Genomic DNA, 21,160 nt, shown 5'->3' with positions numbered 1-21,160 from the left:
AGAACTTCTGGACATACGTGACAGATAATTATTTACCTGTGTCCCTTACCTTCATGTGTTTTCTCTAGTGAAATACTTATCATTCCATATCTCACTTCATATGTGCTCGTAGTAATTAGGTCAAGCAACAATCTTTTGTTGTTGCTGAAGCAAGTCACAAACTAATCTTAATTCTACTGGAAGTTTTCTTCCCTTTAAACAGTTGAAGACATTCATTACTGAACTTCCTGCTTTTGACAGAATTCTATTAAAAGAAATTGATTTTACTAGCACAGACTATTACATTCTGCTGAAGGATAAAGCATCACACCTAATTTTCGTTCCTGATTTTTGTTAAGAATATTTTTAAAAATTCAATAGGCTGTTGACTGAAATATCCAGTGTCACAAGTGCCCTTGTTTTAAAAGGTTATAATTTTTTTTGTAATCAGATATCAAAATACTAGAAATTCTGTAAAAAATAAAAAAAATTAAACTTACTTTTAAAATATTCTTTCACGAAAATTACATTTTAACAACTAAACGCAACAATATGTTGGATTACATTTTGAGCAGAATGTTTACCTTTCACTGAGTTTCTCTGCCAGCTGTGTCAGCGCTGACTGTAATAGCTTATGTATAAAAAATATTAAAAAGAGCTGTTTATTTTTTTTAATTGCCATGAGCGTGCCAAAAAACACAATGTGTGGGCTGGAGGCAGAGTGCTGGGAGCAATATTATTCATGTTAAAAACAGTTGCCTGATTTGCTTTCTTTGAAAATTAGGATACTATAAATAGGAGCCCAGTGGGATTTGTCGATTGCAAGTTATGTTTTAAAAGCTGCTCGGATGAAACTTTTGAAAAGACTTACAAAAGATAGAACAATTACATTATGGCTTGTCGTGTCCCTTTGGCCTGTATTAGACCTTTATTTTTGAAGAGAGTTATGTATTATAGACCTACCTCCTATTTCTATGAGCATGTTGAAACATTAGACTTTTTGAAAAATCTTTCTATAAAGATTTATTTGCTTTTCGTATGTCTTTCTATAAGCCAGCTATCTTAACTCACTGTTTTGTTCCTAGTAATTAAAGAGGTTGTATTGCCAAGCTCGTATAAATTTTGTGTTGCTTGCTTTGTGAAAACCCTTCCCCACAAGTCACTCAGAAATTAAGGAATACTACTCCTTTACAAAAAGGTTGTGTCAAGCTACTGTCCCACAAGTGTCCTTCCCCTTATTTACCTGTACATTAGCTTTTCCTTTTGGCACTTTTCCTTTTTTCCTTGCTTTATAGATGACAGAAGGCATGCTTCCAAAAAAAACCCAAACCCTACCAAAAACCCAAGGAACCAACAAACCCCAAAACACAGAAAACCCTTATATGAATAACAAAGCAAGAAGAAACTATTGCAGAGATTTTATCAAGTACTTTTTTCCATGATAAATTATACATGACATTCACCATTAGAAAGCTGGCATTTTGACCTGCATTTGGAATGGGAAGCAATGGGAGCTATTGGGATATGCTGACTTTTTAACAGCAAACACAGGGAAAGAAATAAAAGATACGCTGCTAATTTAACTCTGAGCAAAAGGCCAACAAAGCAATTACACAGCTTGTAAGACCTACTTAAATTCCTAGCTTTGCCCACTGATTCTGTACAGTAAAAAGAAACAATTTTTCCAAACACTTCAATGTTTGACTGTTTCCCTTTCTGAAAAAGAATTTTCACACAAGCATATTCATACTGCACCGCTCACATAAACCACACATCTTGGAAAGTGGTGTGGGATTTTGGTGTCCATCTTAAAGCATGAAGCAAATGGCCTGATGGCCATTTTTCTGAAGGCACAACCTTTCATCAGGAATTTGGACCCTGTTCAGAGAAGTTTCAGCTGAAACACTTGACAGTACTTTAAAGTTGCCAAGCCAGTCTTGATGCCTGTCTGCATGGCTTTTGGCGACTCCTCTGTTCTGTGACTGTGTGTGACCTCTGAGTTTACTCAACTCCACGGTCTCAAACTTGGCTCAGCCCGAGATCTCAAATGCAGCACTCAAGTTCCAGAAGGGAAGAGCAGAAAATGGAAAAAGAGGGGAAGGTGGGAAAGACGGATGTGGTAATAGAAGAGAGGAACATCATCTTCATGTTTGTTCCAACAAACTTTTAACTAATGCCATGTTTTCCTCTGTAAATTAAATACTTCATGATGCGTATCATACTACCATCCTTATTGAAAGAAATTTGCTGTCCTGATCTAAAGCTTTTCTGAGTAGAATTGTACTTGAGTAAGAAACAAGAGCTCAATCCCATGTTTTGGTCTAATCAGACTTAAAAAAATATTTAGCGTAAAGAGGTGATAATTATCTTCTGTCCACCATAAAAATTCAATCAAAATATGAAAGCATGGGTTTATCCTATACAAACCATGGAAAAACAATTAATAGTGTGACAAAAAGCCATCTTATTTTATCAGGAGAGTTGACCCTGTTCCAAGGACAAAATGATAACTAGTGTCCTGAGTCCAGCTCAGTGACCTTCTGGAGTTGGAACTTTCAATTATGTCAAATTAGCTGCGTCACATAGGCTGGCTTTGTGAGTGAGGCTGGATCAATGCAGTGCATTTCACTGATGATGACAATGATTTAATCAATCTCAGTCACTCAGCGGGCAGCAACGAGGTTGTGAAGTAAGCACAAAAAAAGAATGCTGGGATCTTTCATTGTCAGGGTTACCTCCAGGCTCCCCATTTGTGCTTTTCCTTTAAATGCTAATTTGAAACTATGAAAAAATAACACTAAGTAGCAATTTCCTAGAAGGGGTTTTGTCACATCTATTCAGCCTTATATTCTGCGCACCAAATTGCAACCTGATGTTAAATAATGCTGTTTTTGACACTTCTGTGTAATAAAAGTGAAGATCCTTCTTTGCTCAAGGATGTCTATGACACTTTTGACACTTCTCTCCCAGAATTGCAGGCAGCCCAGATGTTCTTTGCATTAAGCAGAGCATTGCCACAGCTGCTATGGAATGTCAGAAGATATTGGGCTCTAGGCAAAAGTAGCAAAGGGCATCTTTTCTCTTTTTAACTGAGGAGTAATTTTGGAGAGTAAAACCTTTTGATGTGCACAAAATTAAGGCCTCAGAGGGACTTTACAGGCAAGGGACACATTGCATTTTCTCTGCTCATGTTTCAAGGTAACACAGAACCATTACAGAGCAGCTGTTTCCACTTCTGTTCAGAAAAATATTCCTTACCTCTCTATGCCAGCACAGCACTGCTGTATCTGCTGGACACCTGAATGTTATGATACAGGCAAAAATGAAATATCAGTAACAGGTCTTTCTGATAGACTGAAGCCTTGATTTCTGGGGACTCACAAGAGTGAAAGACCTGGTCACTCCTGGGTTGTTTGGGCTTCTCAAGATTTGAATCCAAGGATTTACATTCACAAGTGTCTCCTGCCACAGCAGTGACAGCTGGAGAAGCCTTGGCTTCGTGATGTGTCCCTGTACCCCAGTATTCTCTGAAGCTGGGCTAAAGTAAGTGAAGACGCCACCATGTCCCTGGAAAAAAGTGTCCCTGTGTATAAAATGATCAGATATTTTCAGCCTCCTCTTCCTTATTTCTGCACTAGTACTGTCCCCAAAACAGATGCTTGTTGGACTGAGTAATAAACTGGACTGTGTTTACCCTTTATTTTAAAAATACACAGGCTTTACTCTAACACAGGCCACACAAGCAGTCGTTCTGTGCACAACAAAGAGATGTAGGATGCAGGGGTCCATGGGTAGCTCCCTCAAAAGAAATACTCTTTGAATTTAAACTAAAGCCCCAGGGCTTGCACAAGGCACAGCTCCTGTCTGTGGGTGGGCTGACAAGTTGGGGTCTTTATCTTGCTGCTCTTCAGCTCCATCTCCTGGAGTCACCCACTGCATTGGAAGAACCACCTTTCCACACCATGCACTGCCCTCACACCAGAAACAGGTTAGCAGAGAGTCTAATTAATCAGATTCCTCAGGAAAAAGAAGGAAAAACAGGGTGCCAGAAATAAAATTTCTAATTTGGAAATTTCAGTGCAGGGATCTATTTTTAAGTACTTACAACAGACATTTCTCTGCTGGAAGGATTTTTTTACAGAAATCTTTGTGATTAATAGAACTTTTAAAAGGAGTAAAACAGCTCAGAGAGCTGCTATTCGTACTCTTACACACACTCCCAAAGTTTAAGGTAGTCACATCACCTTCCTCAAAATAATATGAAATGGAATTGTATTTTTTTTGAAGAGTCACTGTTAAGTCTCTTCTGTCATCTCCAGGGAGCTGCCCAAGTGGCACAGGAATTTTTTAAACAATATCTTACTGGGATTATTCTTTGCCTGACTGTCCTCCGTGGCTGCACAGAGAGCTTACTGGTGCAGGGTCTGTTTGGTTTAGATGCTGGTTTACAGAGGTAGCAGGAAGAGCAGCAGCCAAAACGAGTACTAGGGAAAACTACTATTTCTGGGTGCTGCCAGGTCAGATTAGAGCAGATCCTGTAAAACTCTCATCCTCTGGAAAGAATACTTGTGGCACCCATACTGGGATTTTTGTATTGCACTGCCAAGCCAGTTTTATCAAGGAACCATTACCAAAGAAAGGCAATGAACATCAGCATGCTTTGCTGTAACCTGCCACCAGCTCCTAAACAATACCTGGGATTCCACCTTGCACTTCAGCCCTCCATGGTCCTCCTGATCAGACAGGTGTCAAGGAAGACAGAACCACTACCTAACACCTTATTCCAAATCCAGACCAGGATGGCCTGCAGCAGACCCTGAGCATGTTGACTTTTTGGTCTGTGTTGCAAGTTTTTGTCCCTGTTTGGGACAGAGTGCTACAAACCCATCAAGGATGATGCTACTTTAGCAACACTTTCCATGTTGTCTGCTCCTTTTCTAGGCATATTCCCTAGTGTGGGTGTCACTTTCACAGTCAAACGCCACTGGACACAGAGTTATGGCAGTGATTACTATGGAAAATAAGAAACACAAGGACAAATCATTTTAACTGAAGCGTCAGCAATGGTAAATGGCAGTCATCCTTAAATGTCATAGAGCCTCCCAGTTGGGCCTGGGCTCTGTGAAATGGGGAAAGGAGTCCAGAATTGCATAGATCCATTATCCTCAATGGTTCAGGAGGACAAGCTCATTAGGAACTATAGCTTCATTAGGTAGCAAGAGCTGCCCTGTTGTCAGGCTATGATCTATTTCTTATCTTGGATTGTGCCACAGATTTTCTCTCCCACATCCCAAACACAATTGACTACCACACCTCACTGCTTTTGGTGATGGAGCATAGATCTTGCTTTGAGAATTATAATTTAGAGTTTCAGTAATACCACAGCAATATCTGCTAAACATTACTCAGTATTACCCATGCACAGGTATGCCCTTACTTCTCCTCTCTAGCATGGGAAGGAATCACTTGCCAAAGGCCTACAACTATTAGCAGCTCCCATTAAGGGGCTGATCTATGCTCAGTGACTGCATACACCTGAGTGCACAGTAACAAAAACACTGAACCACACCTTTGCAATACACATTTACCTTTGCATTCAAGAGATGCCCAAATTTACAATGTAAATCAAATAGTAAAATGAAACCACAAACACCAACTAAAAATGCTAGTTAAAAAAGTGACTGTTTAGGACACGCTGGAGGGTACGGGGAAGAAGGCAGGGCACTACTTTGTTCTGTGGGGATCCTTTTTCCTTTTAAAATTTGTTTTTTTAAAGGTAAAATGGATTAACGTTTAATCTCTCATTATAATGATATATAGTATTTACAAAGAATTGAAAGAGTCAGAAAAAATAGGCTTCCAAAAGAAGTGTTCAGATATAATTGCTTAAAGCAGACTTCAAAAGATTCAATACACCAGCAGCTGCAGCAAATACATGGCTTTTTCTGTTTTAATTATCCATTTCTTCTAATAGGTTCTACAAGACTTAAACATGAATAGAGATCAGAGAGAGAGCCAGATTTTATATTTTACCTACACTATTCTGAAAAGAGGGTAATAATTACAGAAATGGCTGAAGCTTGCATGGTGGTTTGTTTGTACAAGTGAAGAACTCCCCCACTGTTTCTCTTCTCCAAGTTCAATGATTAACTCCACTTAAAACCCAATCCTTGTATGTCTGTTGACAAAAATCTCTGCAATATAAAAGATTTAATAGCAATACTTGGCATAAAATATTTTGGCAAAATGAACGAAATATCACATCAAACACAGTTGAAAGGCAAACTTCCCAGCCAACAGAACAGTTTTATCAAACTCCAGATTCCAATGTTCTTTTACTGTGGCTAAATCAAAATTGCTTCTGTCTTACAGAATTCCTTTGGTCAAGGTGAAATCACTTTAGATATTGTCATTTGTCTTCTTTGCAGGGATGTAGTACATATTCTATTATGGCAAGACTCTCTGCTTCCTTGTTCAAAACTGTAAAATATATTGTTGTCCTGTTTCACAGAATTTAAAGCTGTTCTGATGAATACACAACTTTCATTGGGAGTTTAAAAAAACCCACAACTTTCACGCCTCATTTATTTAGAAGCTCTTTGCCTTATCGCTGCTCCAGCTATTTATAGCACTGCCTTTCTGTTTATCAAAGGCAACTTTCTTCCTTCTCCTTTACATTTTTAAAGAAAAAAAATAAAAAGCCACCTTTCCACTGACATTATTCTCATAACACATACCAAATTGATTTGGAAACATTAGATTCGCCAAATTTCTCCTGCATGTTGAGCTGTAAACTAAATATTCCTTCCTTATTTATGTAAGTGGAGGCTTATTTATTGAAGAGACAATTTTTTTGGAGGATTTTCCTAATGAGTATGGTGAGAGCAGCTCAAATTTTTGAATTAGTTTTTCATTTTTAATTTTTGGAACATCGATTTTCAGACAATTTTTGGACATATAATTAAACACGAAGTTAATTATCAGTTTACAAAGACTCCTTTGATGCATGGCTTTGACTGCAGGGAGGCTGTGATCTGAGCCCAGCACCGACCCTGCTGCCAGGCTGCTGCACACACCACAGCTCCACGGGGTGGGACAGGGACAATCCTGAACAGGCCTCCGGCACTGGGAGAGAGCTCCAGGCATCCTCATCGAGGCTCCTCCTTGCATGTCCCCCAAGATGACCAGAGAGAACCTGCAGAACCCTCACTGAGGGGGAGGTTTTGGCCCTTGTTTGTTGTAACAGGTGGAAGTGCAGTTAGAAATGCATCCCATAAACTGGAAATATGGTCTCAGCAAAAATCCCCGTTCTCACGCATTTTTAAATCTCAAAACCTGCAGCTTTTGTGCTGGGCTGTTACACGACTTCAGCAGGTACTTGAAAAATTTTAAGGAAAGCCCATTAACAATTTTTTATGTTGTGAAAATGGATGATGTTTACAGAGCCTTACATTTGTCTTGGTTATTTATGTCATGCTAAAAACTTCAATGCACTTCTGCCTGACCCTGCCTGCCCTGAGCACAGGGCAGTGTCCCAAAGTGCTCTGATCAAATGCTCTGATCCTGCAGACACTTAGAACATCCCTGATTGCAAGCAGGTGAACAGTCCCCACTAGGGTAAAGTAGCACAAAATTGAGTCAAAGAAAATAGAAAAATAGAAATTTCTAAGGCTCCATGAATCCTACAGTGAGCCCTCCACAGACTCAGAGGCTTGTCCTTTTGGAGTTAATTGAACAAAGTCCAAATTTTTTTAGCTGAGCTAATACCACAGAGGTAACAAATTCCACAGGTAAACACATCTGCTCTACCTGAGCACCAAAAGCATTGCACTCTGCCCCCGAAATGCCACCTTGTCAACAAGATGAAACTACATCTGTTCATTACTCCCCTCCTTTCACGCTCATTTCAATCCTATGCTCTTGTCACCCCACTGACTACAGGCAAAAATATCAGGTGATTCCTAACCAATTTCCTTTGTGCACACAGGAGGCCATTGAGCCCATCTTCCCTTTCAGCCAGAGGGTGTCATGTACATATCCCCTCTTTTGTTCCTTTCAACACAATTCACATAATTTTGTAGTTTGAAATTATTCCTAGGTAGTACACAATAATATGAAAATAAAAGAAAATTAAAAAAAATATGAATTTGCAGTTAAACTTTAACATAGACTGGAGGGCAAATGCTTAATCCTCTGTATACATTAATGTAAATGTGAAGATGATGCAGACAGGGGTGGAATACCTCCAAGTTTATATTGGCAGAAAAAAGACAATCTAGCTAGCTGTTCCTAAAATTACTAATTGAAGTAATAGCTCTTGAATAACATGTTTATAACATAGATAAAAATATTGCAGGATCTCCAGACAAATCAGGCAGGATTACACTGCAGTTAGAACTGATATTCTAATGAAAATATAGACATGAGTTTAGTTTAAGTGAGAAACAAGTCTCTCAAATATCACACATTATTTTCTCCATAAGAAGTATCCCTGTATTTTCAGTACCTTCACTGGCCTATACAACGTGACATCTATTTTTCATACAGATGTGAAAACCTGGAATAATAGCATTGGTTCTGAAATTGATTCCTACCAGACATGTCCTATTCCACTAAAAAGGATTCAGTTTCTACTTGGGTTTTGTTTTAGGCTAACTCCTGTTCAATTTTATTTTTTATGTTAAGTTGCAAACTTGCACTAATAGGAGCTGGTATTTTCACAAGAGCTGTAATATTTTGCTCTTTAGTTATCAAAAAATTGTGTATTCTGCACATGTCCTCTGCTAATGTGAATTATTTGTTAGCTGTTAGGTAGATTTATGCTTTTCATCTTAGCCTGAACTTCCCTCATGAGCATTCAGATAAATTATTTTGAAGGCGTTCAGGAGCTAAGCATCCAATTGTATTATGTTAATATTACACAATATCTATATTCATGTATCACAAATGACTGTGCCATAGTTTACTTAATATTTTTCTTTATTATATAAATATGGAGTCTTAATGCCAATGCATTAGTTCCTTTTTCTCCACAGTGTTTCAGATTGTACTGAAGTCCCGTTGATGCCATAATTGAGGTTAAGCATAAGTGCTGCCTGAGATGGGTCCCTATTCCCCAACATGCCGTTTGTCTCTGGTATGTGACAGAAGATTGCTTCACTCTTTGCTCATTAATATAAATACATCTTATCCTCTCTTTGCACTAGCTGTTTGCCACAAAATCATTTTCTTGATTATGTTACTTATAGTCATGCACATTTTAGGAATATTCCACGTACCTATTTGTGGAATTACACCTGAAAATGCAGTTACTCACATTTCAAATAATTGGGGGGAAATACAGATTTCCAACTTTAAAGTGCATTTGGGTGCATGCAACACAGGTAAATTAAGATTAAGCACTGAACTTCAACTCTGTTTCCTGGTTTGAGCTTCATTGTGCCACCTTAATATTGGGTTAGCATAGTATGCACATAGAATATTTGTTACAAGATTTGTGAATAAGTGATTCTCATCTCCTTTGTAAGGAAAATTGACTCCATTACAGGAGAGAAGAGACATCAAGCTAACATTACATGAAGTCATAATCCTCTATTGAGACATCGCACAATGACATTGTTAACATTAGTATGCAATATTTATTATAAATAAAAGAGGCTATTGAGGCTTTCAACCCATAATCAGCTCTGTGTGGATGACTTCACTGTACGAACACAGTGGAGTTATAATGAGGATAAAAGATTTATTTATACCTAAACATATTCTCATTAGTAATTCTGCACTAGCATGTAACAGATACAACTGGAGGACCAGTAGGGTTTTTGTGGGTTTTTTCTTGTTTCTTTGTTTGGTTTTGTTTATGTTTTTAATTACTATTTATTCTTTGCACTTTGACTATGAACATTTAGTACAAAAAAAAGAAATTTGTTAATGAGTTTATTGTGTATTATTAATTTTCATGAATGAAGAATGATTCCATTTTTATGGAATACAGTACCATCCCATCACTCCATAATATGGACATCCAGTGGGCCATTAGCTCAGACCTTCATAAAAAGGGGGAATTGTCTTTGAAGAGATCCTACCTGCACATGTAACACACAGCCATGAAGCACCGTGGTGTCATGTAAGATTTCTTACTGACCTGCCTTTTATACTCTTTTCCAAACACCACATTTTACTCTTCTTTTAACAGTAAAGGACTAACCCACACTGCATGGAAGGCACCCAAAGAGTTGCCTACATACCCTTCCAAGATCTCTCATGGACTTTGTCATCTCACAGTCTATTTGGAGGAAATTAAGTTCAGCTTAATGCCAAATTCCGTGTACTATGTCACTCTGTCTTACTACCACAGATCCCTCCTCTCTGGGGCCTGGGTTTACTTTCAGCCTACAGTTTCACATTTACCTTTGTCAGGTGAAACCTAACAAAAATAAGGCAATGGTCCAAAGTATATGTGCATGCTTCACATTTGAATACCATTGGTTTTGTTCAAAAACCTTCTGGCTACCCTAATTTGTCATCTTTAATTAATTTTTGGTGTTCTCTTGGTAAAAACTTCAACATATTTGGGGATATTTCACTACCAAGGAAATTACAGTACAAGAAGAGTAAGTATGCTTATATATTGTATGGAGAATATTCTCTGTGTAACAATAATCATAGAATATGCTGAGTTGGAAGGGATTCACAATGATCATTGAGTCCCACCCTTAGCCCTGCACAGAACCCACACCATAACTGCTACTTAACAGAATTGCCAGGAAAATGGTAATGCATTATTTTTTATCCTGGAAGAATGAAGTTCATCAGGTATTCATTTCTCATCCTGGGAATTACAGTGACATGGCTCATCTCTTTCTAAAACTGCATTTAAGTTGATTACACGTAAGCTGACTGATAAGAAAATCTTATTCATTTGAAAAACAAATCATTTAATTTAGAACCACTCAGCTCAGCAGCGAAAGTCCTTAACAACAATTACCAAGATATCTGAAGAATTCTACTCCACCTTTGGATGCAGATATAAAAACATTTACTTTTCCTGTAAATTTCAGCTGTTCATTTTCAGCAATAAAAGCTCAAACTTCTTTTCATTGAAAAAGAAGACCAACCCCCTGAAAAATACGCTTTACTATGGTCTGAGCGCTCCTGTGGTCTTAGTCTTCCCCTTTTACTCAGTCTTTGTTTGTATAAAATTTTATTTATTCTACTGAAAGCAGGATTTAAAAGTGAAAAAGTTTCAATTTTGAAAATCGAGATATCCAGCTAGATCTGCCTAAATGAACCAGCTATAAAAAATTAACACAGCTGTCGTAAGTTTCTTTAATTTCCTGTGCTCTTTCTGACACCATACTTATAAACTCACAGGCTCCATTTAAAGAGATACAATGCTGAGAGCAAGTAAGTTCCTGTCACAATATAATGGAACAAAAAATAGAGATTGTATGAATTCCATATAATAGAAACAACATTTTGTTTAGATCTTACTACCCTGGGTTTTTTTTGCCTCAGTTGTGATGAAGTGCCTGAAGGGAACAGAAAGATGAGCTTCACCATTTAGGTGAAATTCTTCCCATTAAAAAAAGTGTTTGCATGTGTGTAATCTTATACAAGTACATGATATAGATTTTCAGATTATCCATTTGGGGATATGGATTATGAGCTTTAGCACATAAAGTGACAAATTTTTTAGAAGTATTTCCACATTTATGATTTCAATTGTTTTGTGCTAATGATCACAACACACACAGGCTTGGAAGGTGACCCCTACTACCTCTCCTGTCAATCCAGCTCTTAACTCTTTAACTCCCCAAGGGTCCAGCCCAAGTCCCGTTAAATGCAGTGGAAACATTCCCACTGACTTCACCAGAAACCAGATCAATACAGATCTTAAATTGAGTTATTGAATAACTATTATTTTCTTCTGATCCATGCATTTGTCAGGCATAAAAATAACCCAGTTTTGTTTCTTTAATGGGATTTTCACACTAGTCTAGGTGGCTGGTGCATCTGCAATCTCACAAAACAGATATCTCTTTTTGCAGAGAGTGTATATAAGTTTCCCCATCTATCTCAGAAAAAGTCTTACAGAGCTATTCAGAACTCAGTACACGTTCTTTCCTCTTCACAACTCATTTTCCTTTTTTTTTTTTTTGTGACAACCTAGGCAATAATTCACAGCTCACTGGGTCTCCTAAATAACCCCCTTTATATTTACATGGTAGGCATTCCCCCCATTACCCTGCAGGATTCAGCTGTATTGGCAGGCAGTCATTAGGAATTCTTAAGACCATGGAGGTTTAACATATCCTTCTCCAGTTAGTGTCTTTGAAAACACCCTGTATGGTCACAATCTCAGCAAATATATAGAAAATCTCAACAATTTAACAATAACATAAAATGTGTCATTTTGTAATTTCAAAGTGGTTCCTTCTTTGGGTGCCATGCAGACTCCCACAGGAAGCCTTTAAAGCTCAGAAGCATTTCACCCAATGGAGGATTGTTACGTTTCTTTCTTTTGCTAGAAATTAAATGAGCTGCTTGAGTCTCTTGGACAAAAGAGAGAAGTGCATACTCGCTTTGCATCATGTATTGCAGTTGCTTTAGCCCAGCATCACTAAGAATTCTGGGGAAAATTAAAATTATGGAGAACTCACACCTGCTATTGATGAATGGAAAAAAGTCTTTTTAGGAAACATAGATGAATTAATATAAAGGTAGTAAAATGCGTTATGAGAAAGATGCCCAAGTCTAACTCTCACAGAAGTGAGATTTTCACCAGAAGGTCATCTTTCACCAGAAAGACATGACCTGAGCACAGAAGAAGAGCCAAATTTCCAGGGCTTATGGTCTTGCCCTGACTGAGGATGCTCCCCCCAACTGATTTCCTCCACTGCCCCTGGAAAGTCATTGGAGACCCTGCTCTACAGCCTGCCCTGGCACTGACATCTCTCAGCTGGGTCACTTATTCCTTCCCTTTCCTAACACATGGACTACAGGAATAACAACACCTCTTCAGAATCTTTAGTAACTGCTAAATTGTATTATGGGGGCTTGTAGGAATATAAGAAGAGAAAATAGAGAAGTTGATTCATGTTAGCATTGCTGATGCTTGGTACTGGTAACTCTACTTGTTCTGAAGAAACCTCCAAACAAATCTTAAATAATAGACTGCCAATCATTTTTATAGCACTCTGCATCCTATGAGCCTTGAATTGACATTAATGTTTAAAATTTGATTTATTATTAAATGTTTCAAATTAATATATCCCAAATAATTAATTAATATAACTCAAATTAATATATCAAAAGGCTTACATCAGCAAAAAATCCTGAGGAAAGTGATTTCATTGTGAAGAAAAAAATAAAGAATATAACCATATTTTTGTTTACAATCAGACTATTCTCTTTTTAATATTATCAGAAAGTTTAACTGGGGTATCTGTTTCTTTGATGAGAACCAGAGCCTTCACGGTACAATGCCTCATATGTGTCACATACAAAGTTATTAAATATGTCCAGATTTAAGGAGCTAATTCCGGGTAATTCTTAAAATAAGAGCCATTCACACTGATCCAGAAGTCATGACAGAATATGAAAAGTATGCAGGGATAGTTAATCTGCAATGTCATTGCTCATGTTAGAGACATTAGTAAAAGTATTTTGAAATCTTTAAGACCAATAAGCACTTCAGTATATGTTTCTCACATTTACAAAGTTCAAATAACATGCTGACAGCTCCAAACAATTCACCACTACAGCTGTAATGAAAGAAAAGGGTCCAAACCCCTGCAAATTGTTTGGGGTTTTCTTTAATCAAAGTGAATTGTTCTTAGTTATACTTTTTCTTACTGATTCCTGTAGCTTCTGAAGACTTCTCTCTCAGTTTTAAAATCTCTATAGAACACAGTACCCCCCATCATTTGAAATGCCTTGATAATGCTTTTTTAAAAACTGATGATTTGTTAAAATTCAAGCTAATAAAAAAAGTAACAACCTATTGAAAGGAAGTCTGGGTGTGGAGGGGTATTTTTGGATGCTAACTGGTCACGTGTACTAGCCATCCATGAAACATATGCTGAAAACACTCAAAAGTATTCAGAAATGCCTCTCTAAGTCATAAATCTTTTACAGGTAAAATTACGTGAGAGAAGGAATAGAAAAAGCGCATTCAACATCTGGAGTTAGATGAGTTTACTGAAGTAAAATTGCAAAATTAAATTTAGATGAACTTAATTAAAAAAAGGGATCCAATTTAATATGGACATTCATCAACTTCTCATTGAAAATCTTTTTTGCCTGAAGAAAATATAATAAAATTTGAACACAAAACCCATATAAAGGCTGAAATGAAGTGTGAAGGGGTGGTCAAATAAAGAAATGCAGTAAAACGGAACACTGTCTTTTTTCCTCATTTTAACACACATGTGCATATAAACACTTTACCTTAATTGCACAGAATATTGAACTATTTTTAAACTCTGCAACAGTTAAACAAGTGAGCTGGTCATCTGTATGCCCTGAAGGTCATTATCCGTTCAGAGGCATATGCTGTGTATTTACTGATAATATGAATATGGAAGTTTCTTTCTCTCTCCCTGTATGTACTTCTGGTTGGCCAAATTTTTCTCCTAGACCCTAAAGGACTTTATCTAACCCAGTTATATATTTTTAGTGCTTAAATGCCCATTATCTGAGAGGCTCTTGCTGAAGTGAATGGGAGTTTTGTCACAGGGCTGAGCCTCAGATGACTTACAATGGATTTTCATTTGCCTCAGTTAAGACACAACAAATGAGGCTCTCTTGTTTTCCTTTGCTAGATCATTGCTGTCTTCTTTTTTTTCATGGGAAAAAGATCTAGTAGTTTAGTACCAGTCACTTCTGGCTTCCATGAATTCTGTCTGTCAAAGTAGCATTGACTTTCAGTTCTCTAAGTCATGGTGCTCATAGAATTTGGCAGTGTCAAATAACAGTTTGAAAAGTTAAGAATAGTGCTGTTAGTATCATATTATTTCCTTACAAACTGCCTTGATAATTTGTTGTTCTGCACACTGGTTATGTGATCAAGTAACATGATATGAATGCTGTATTCTTTTATTTCTAATAAAGAACATTGCTAGAACAGTATGCTCTAAGGGAGATACTGTCCTTTATTAGAAACACATTCCCACATTATAAAAGTCACCCAGCAATAATGAAATGTAATCTGTCTTGAGGATTCATGATAACACAGTATTATGCTCATTTTTTGTATGAAAAGAACATGATTGAATAGGAATGCCATTGTTGTTGAATACATCTTTAAACTGAAGCAGAGATTTTATTGAACTACTTGGTTAATGACAATAAATTGCTAGAGGAATTCTGAATACAGGTTTTGTTTCCATGTCAGAAGAGTTCTAGCTTCTGTGGTGTAATTTAATTCAAAAAGATATATACTTCAATAGCCTGCAACTGGCAGGACTGGGAAGTGGTGGCACTTGACATCTCTGTCACAGTGATCTAAAAGCAGCATGAGCATGACTGGCTGGGGGGAGGTCAAAGGGCTAAATCCTGCCTCTGTCAGTGGCCATCAGTCGAGGCTAAGTGGAGGAGTAGAGCAGGCAGTGGTTTCCTCTCAGTGCTTCCTACTTCCCCAGGTCCCAAAATACTCAACAAGCTATATGGCATAGCAGTGAGAATAATTTTGACCACAATATTATCACAAACAATATTATAATCTAAAAGTTAGGTCTTTCTTCCTGAAAAAGCTGAACACTTAAGCACCAACATGAGTCCCTCTTAAAGAACTGTTCCACACTACCTAACTACCACAGAAAGTGCATCCCAAATGATGTACAAGTACAGCAGGATTCAGATATTCCCTCTTCCCTTTCTCTTTTACAAAAGCTGAGAACTTATCTCTGCAGCAGAAATTCTGTGCCTCAAGATGCACATAGATTACATCTCTACACAAGTTCTCCACAGCAGTGTTGAAAATCTGACTCAAGGTTTGAGCAATAAGACTAGTTACAACAAAGAATTTTCAGCAAGAAGCTACTGAATTTCCTTTTTGTGCATTTTACTTTCCCTTTGGAGTCTGCCCAATGGTTACATTCTTCAAAATGTACAATGTCAAACCTTCCAAGAGCAGTTACATTAATAGAGAGGACAGTAAAAAAGGCCTTTTGATTTTAGTCAGATGAAAATTGCTCAAACTTGTGTCCTTAGCTCAATGTCTTGCAGATCAATATATGCTCTTATATCTTTCTATTGTTGTACTGATCAAGGGAAAGTACTTCATTTTTCACACAGATTCAGTTTCAGTGTAACATAACAGAAAACAGAATATTCTAATGTGATTTACTGTGGCATCTTTAGACTTACCACTGAGAGTGAATGTGAAGATCCTTAAATTTCTGGCATCAGTGTTCCTGTAAAGTCTGGCACGAATTCAGATGGGTTACCCTGCCAAAAGTCAGAGGAAAATATTCATCAGACAGATGATTATTTTTAATCACACTTTCCCAGCACCCATTTAAGCCTTACTTTATAAATGCCTACTGCAGGTTTAATGATAAGACCACTACAATAGATCTGGATGCAACACACCTGCACATTGACTTTTCAAGTGACTGTGAACCCGAATACTGATTCCCACAGGGTACTTTCTATAGAGAAACTCTCCTTTTATGAAAGTAATCCAACAGATTTTACCAGAAAAAAAAGTAACAGTAAATTGCAGTAAGTTTTAATAAACTTCAATAGAAAGACGCCTCCTGGAAAAAAGCAAACAAACAAAAATGCACACAATTGGCCAACCCTAAATTAACCAAGTGTACACTCATACGCAGTTCATTTTCCTTTCAGATCAAAGGGGTTTTGAAGTTCAAATAAATTTGCCTCCTAATAGTTTTAGTACAGGATTATCTCTCTTAAACATCTGAAAAATAACATTCAGAGTTGGCATTTAACAGCTTATTTGTATTGCAGCACTTCAGGGACAAGCAAACTTGTAATTTCTACCATATGTGGAACGTTTCTTTCATTAAAATATTGCAATTTCCAGATAGAAAAATGACTGAGAAGAACTCTAGCAAAAGGATTATTTTACAAAATACATGTATAACATACTTATTTTTGCATAAATTTGCATACTATACTGTAAATACCATTATGTACATATATACATTTGCTTCATTCATGTTTGCATGGTTATTTTATACATTATTCAAGTTACTTTTGTCTACAAGAACATGAAAATTATTTTAAAGTGAAAGCAAATAAATGGAATTGATGACGAGAAATATATAGGCAGGTGGAGAAATGTTCTTGGGTCAGGCCAGTTTTATGATCTTATAGCACTCAAATCCAAGCTGCCTCTGTACAATAACAGAGCAAATTCAAAACAAGAAAAAAGTGCAAAGAGCTCACATCAAGCCCTAGATGACTACAGAGGGTCTCCACATCTCTCCTCTTTTACTCAAGCTCCCACTGAAAATATTGCCATTTTCACTATATAAAAACAAATTCCTTAGAGTGAGATTTTCAAAGACAAGTAGAGAACTGGGTGTCTAATTCCCTCAGGCAGTTTTGAAAAGTGCACGATAAATATACTATATAGCTCCTTACACATCAAACAATTTCCCAGTGCACTTCACATTAATCTTTAATCTAGACACTTTAATCTTCAAATCTTCATACAATAATCTTCAATGAAAGGTTCTTTCTGGGAGTTTACAGTATATTTAACACAATTTAAAAACTACTAGTGCATTGCCCTAGCTTTTAATACCCAGAAAATGTTTTATAAATTGGATCAACCACAACCTGGCCAAGGTTTCTGTATTTTTAATATCTTTGGAGGGAGATTACAACAAAAGGGTGCTGGAGGGAATGACTTAGCTGGTTTAGCACCCCAGAACCATAGCTGCTGATCCCAGAGTTTACTCAGTGTTTCACTTTTTCCAAGGTAAGGACTAGCATCTCTTCGTGTGTTATTGGGGAAAACAGCCTATGTTACAGTGTATACTACTCTGCTTTGGCAGCTCTCTGTGTGCACATCTGGACGTGGACATAGTTTCCATATCTGTGTTTTTGCCAAAAATATTAACTGTTAGAATAGTGTGCCAGGTCCATTCTGCAGGGATATAGCCATGACTTCAACTCCTCCTGGCCTTTACTGTTCCCTTCAGTGCTGTTTACTCTACCACAGCACCTCTGAGTTCTATTCACGAACCAGGACTTCACAGGCTGAGCTCCAGCTGAATGCACAGTGGAAAACACTCCTAAGAATTTGTACAGTGGACTCAGGATGAAAGGCAATAGGTCAGTATGAAGTAAAATAAAAAAAAAAGACTATAATAGCCATTATGACAAGCAGTATTTTTTATAGACAACCTGGTACAGGCACATTTTGAGGAGAGATTTCAAGAACCAGTTTCACAGAAGTGCTTGAAGAGTTCTGGAGAAAGCACAAAAGTGCTGCCTTGAAAAAAAGAGCTGAGGAGGAAAGTGAGACAGAGTAGAGAAAGAACAAATGAGCTTCCTAAAAGAGAGAAGGGAGAGTCACATATCACCTGAGAAAAATGGTCAGAAAGTAGTATGTTCAAAAAAAAAAAGAAACTAAGAAAACAACTTTTCTAATAGCATTATGTGAGTTGGGCAAAATGATATTTAGCTTCTCTGTAATCTCCTACAACAGGAGACAGGAGAAGGCAGATTCACCAAAGACAACACAGAGAAAAGGGCAGTGCTATGGAAGCCAAAAGAGGAGAGCACTGCAGTGTCATTATCAAAGCTAACACAGCAGATCAGCTCACATGGCCAAAGGTGGAGTATCAATTCTGATTAGAATGGAAAAAGTTAGTACAGACTGATTTGAGCAGTTCCCATTGACTACAAAGAGTGGGAATTAGATGGCAACGACTGTAGTGAGCTCCACACACTCAGGGTCGAGAGCTTCTTAGAAGAACAGGCTGGGTAAACACTGGGATATTTTGAATAAGTGAAAGGCTAAAGCAAGCTTGAAAATTTGCAAGAAGAGATGAGAGTGACAGATTGGAGGAAAAAAGAGATAAGATGGGGAATGCATGAAGTGGATGATCAGAGGACAGCAGTTGGCAAACTTTATAACTTGTGATGGGTTAGAGGACTTTCAGAAACAGCAATCAGTGAGGGGAGCAGTTAGGGAGATGGAGATCATATGTTTGTCAGTTCTCACTGGGAAGAAATTGTTAAGATCCTTCTCAGAAAAAGGAACAGGCCTTGAGGAATGAGTCAAAGGTGGTGAAGAGGTCTCTGGGTGAAGATTTCAATTACAGTAGCCGGGCATGTGCCGTGGAGGAAGTCGGCTTGGTCACAGGGTTTCTGCTAGAAATGCCTTGTTGCACAAAGCAAGAAGCAGAGAAAGTATCTATAAGAACAGTGGTCTTGATGGCTTTGAGAGATTCAGAGAGGAAGTAGATGCTGAATTCAATCAATTCAAGAACATCACTTGCTTTTGTGCAAGGAGACCAGGGGAGGAGAGACAATAAAGAAGTCACCGGGCATTTTCCACCCTTGCTAGACCAAGTCATAAGTGGGTCTTTATTTAAGCTCTCATGATGTCTGTCACAGGTGAGTAGAACTTGACAAGTGGATGAATTTAATATACCATGAAGTTCCAGCACTTCAAAAATGATTGCAAATCCATAAAAGGTCTCTGAATACCTGGTTTATATTCAGACATGACACCTGAACTGGCTAAAAAATATAGGCATATTCGTTCCACTATGCTTTTTATCTCAGAAAAATACTATGATTTGTACTTTGAAGAAAACCATATGAAATATTTCATATTCATGGGACGTATTTCAGTGTGAGTACATGACCAGTTGATAATTTGGGTTTAAATTTCCATTTGTTTCATGGTCAAGTCCACTCTAGGGATAGAAAGATGCATACCATCAATCCTATCACATTTCTGGTAAAGCAGAAGGTTTTCAGCACATAGAGTTTTGACTGGAGGCAGCAGCAAGCCCCTCAAAATGTTGTCAGACAAATGGTTGATACAATGTATGAGAAAGCCAAAGCTGTGATTTATATAAGGCAAATTTATAGTCCTGGGAAGCAAGGAGAACTTGGGGATAACATGGGCAGTTATGGACCAGAAAGCTAGAGAAAGGAAACTATTGTAAGACACTGAGAATGGATTTCTTTTTTTTTTTTTTCAAGTGAAGGTATTTTCTTATTAACAAGTCATATGAAATTTTACATTGTTTTGGCAAAGCCAGGAGTTGAGACGAAAGGAGTGAGAATGAGAAAAAAAAAATCAAAAATTTAAATGAAAAAAGCTTTAAGAAAGATATTCTGAAGTGACATCCAAATGTGCATTCAGAGGGGAACAATTAGCTGAGAGGACAGAATAGGTGATTCCCTAAAGATGAAATTTATATTGCAAATCACAAGGGTCTGTGATGGTACCCATGGCTCCAGCTTGCTAAGTAGTGTGCTGCAGATGGTATCAAGCACAAGACCTTAGCAAGAGGAACATTAATCTCAAGCAAACATTGACAAGCACTTCCAAAAGCTTAGAGACAAGAAAGAGTAACTAATAGTTGAATGGGTAATGCCCTAAAATTCACTGTGCACCCAATGCTTAATTTCAGTCTTATTGTAGTCAATTTGTCTGAATGGATTACCATAAAATACTCATTAATTTACACATTGTTAGATTAGTCTGTGTATTTTCATGACACAACAGAAGAAATCCAGTAGCACCAAATATAACAATTTAGAATGAGATTTCTCAGCATATTTGTTTTCCTTCATGAATCCATTTTTCATCTATTTCCATGTAAATGCACTGAGTTTAACAGAATTTTCCAAAATAAAAATAATAATTTTTATTTCTCTAGATGTATATGTGTACATCAAAAAACTGCATCTACCTATCCACCTGGAATAAAAATTGATGTTCATGCTTCACTAAGAAGGAACACAGCTCAGTGTAGCAGCATCTGCTTGCACATCTAACAGTGGAGTAAAACACTGGAAAACCACCACTGGTGTTATTTCCTTGAAATAATATATATCCAATATCAAATTGGTTATGTAACTCAGACATCATAAGGTTTCATACAGCATACAAAAGCTGCATTTTAATGTTTTATGAGGAAAGGAGAGGAGGCGTGAGGACATGTGAGTTCTGTTCAGC

General features: G+C 37.4%; 1 protein-coding gene across 8 annotated transcripts in view; it reads right to left on the bottom strand.

The window, feature by feature from the left end:
* The window catches only part of SEMA6D (semaphorin 6D), a 217,067-nt gene that overhangs the window by 115,953 nt on the left and 79,954 nt on the right, over nucleotides 1-21,160 (bottom strand). For all 8 annotated transcript variants that reach the window (XM_027688109.1, XM_027688115.1, XM_027688113.1 and 5 more), the window contains one exon: nucleotides 16,351-16,431. The gene's annotated coding sequence lies outside the window, so the exon portion shown is untranslated. Of the gene's footprint in view, nucleotides 1-16,350; nucleotides 16,432-21,160 lie in introns of those variants that run through there.

Source organism: Neopelma chrysocephalum, unplaced genomic scaffold (genome assembly GCF_003984885.1).
Source record: "Neopelma chrysocephalum unplaced genomic scaffold, ASM398488v2 Primary Assembly neopelma1_75, whole genome shotgun sequence".
Classification (NCBI taxonomy): domain Eukaryota; kingdom Metazoa; phylum Chordata; class Aves; order Passeriformes; family Pipridae; genus Neopelma; species Neopelma chrysocephalum.
This window is presented reverse-complemented; position numbering and strand designations above follow the sequence as displayed.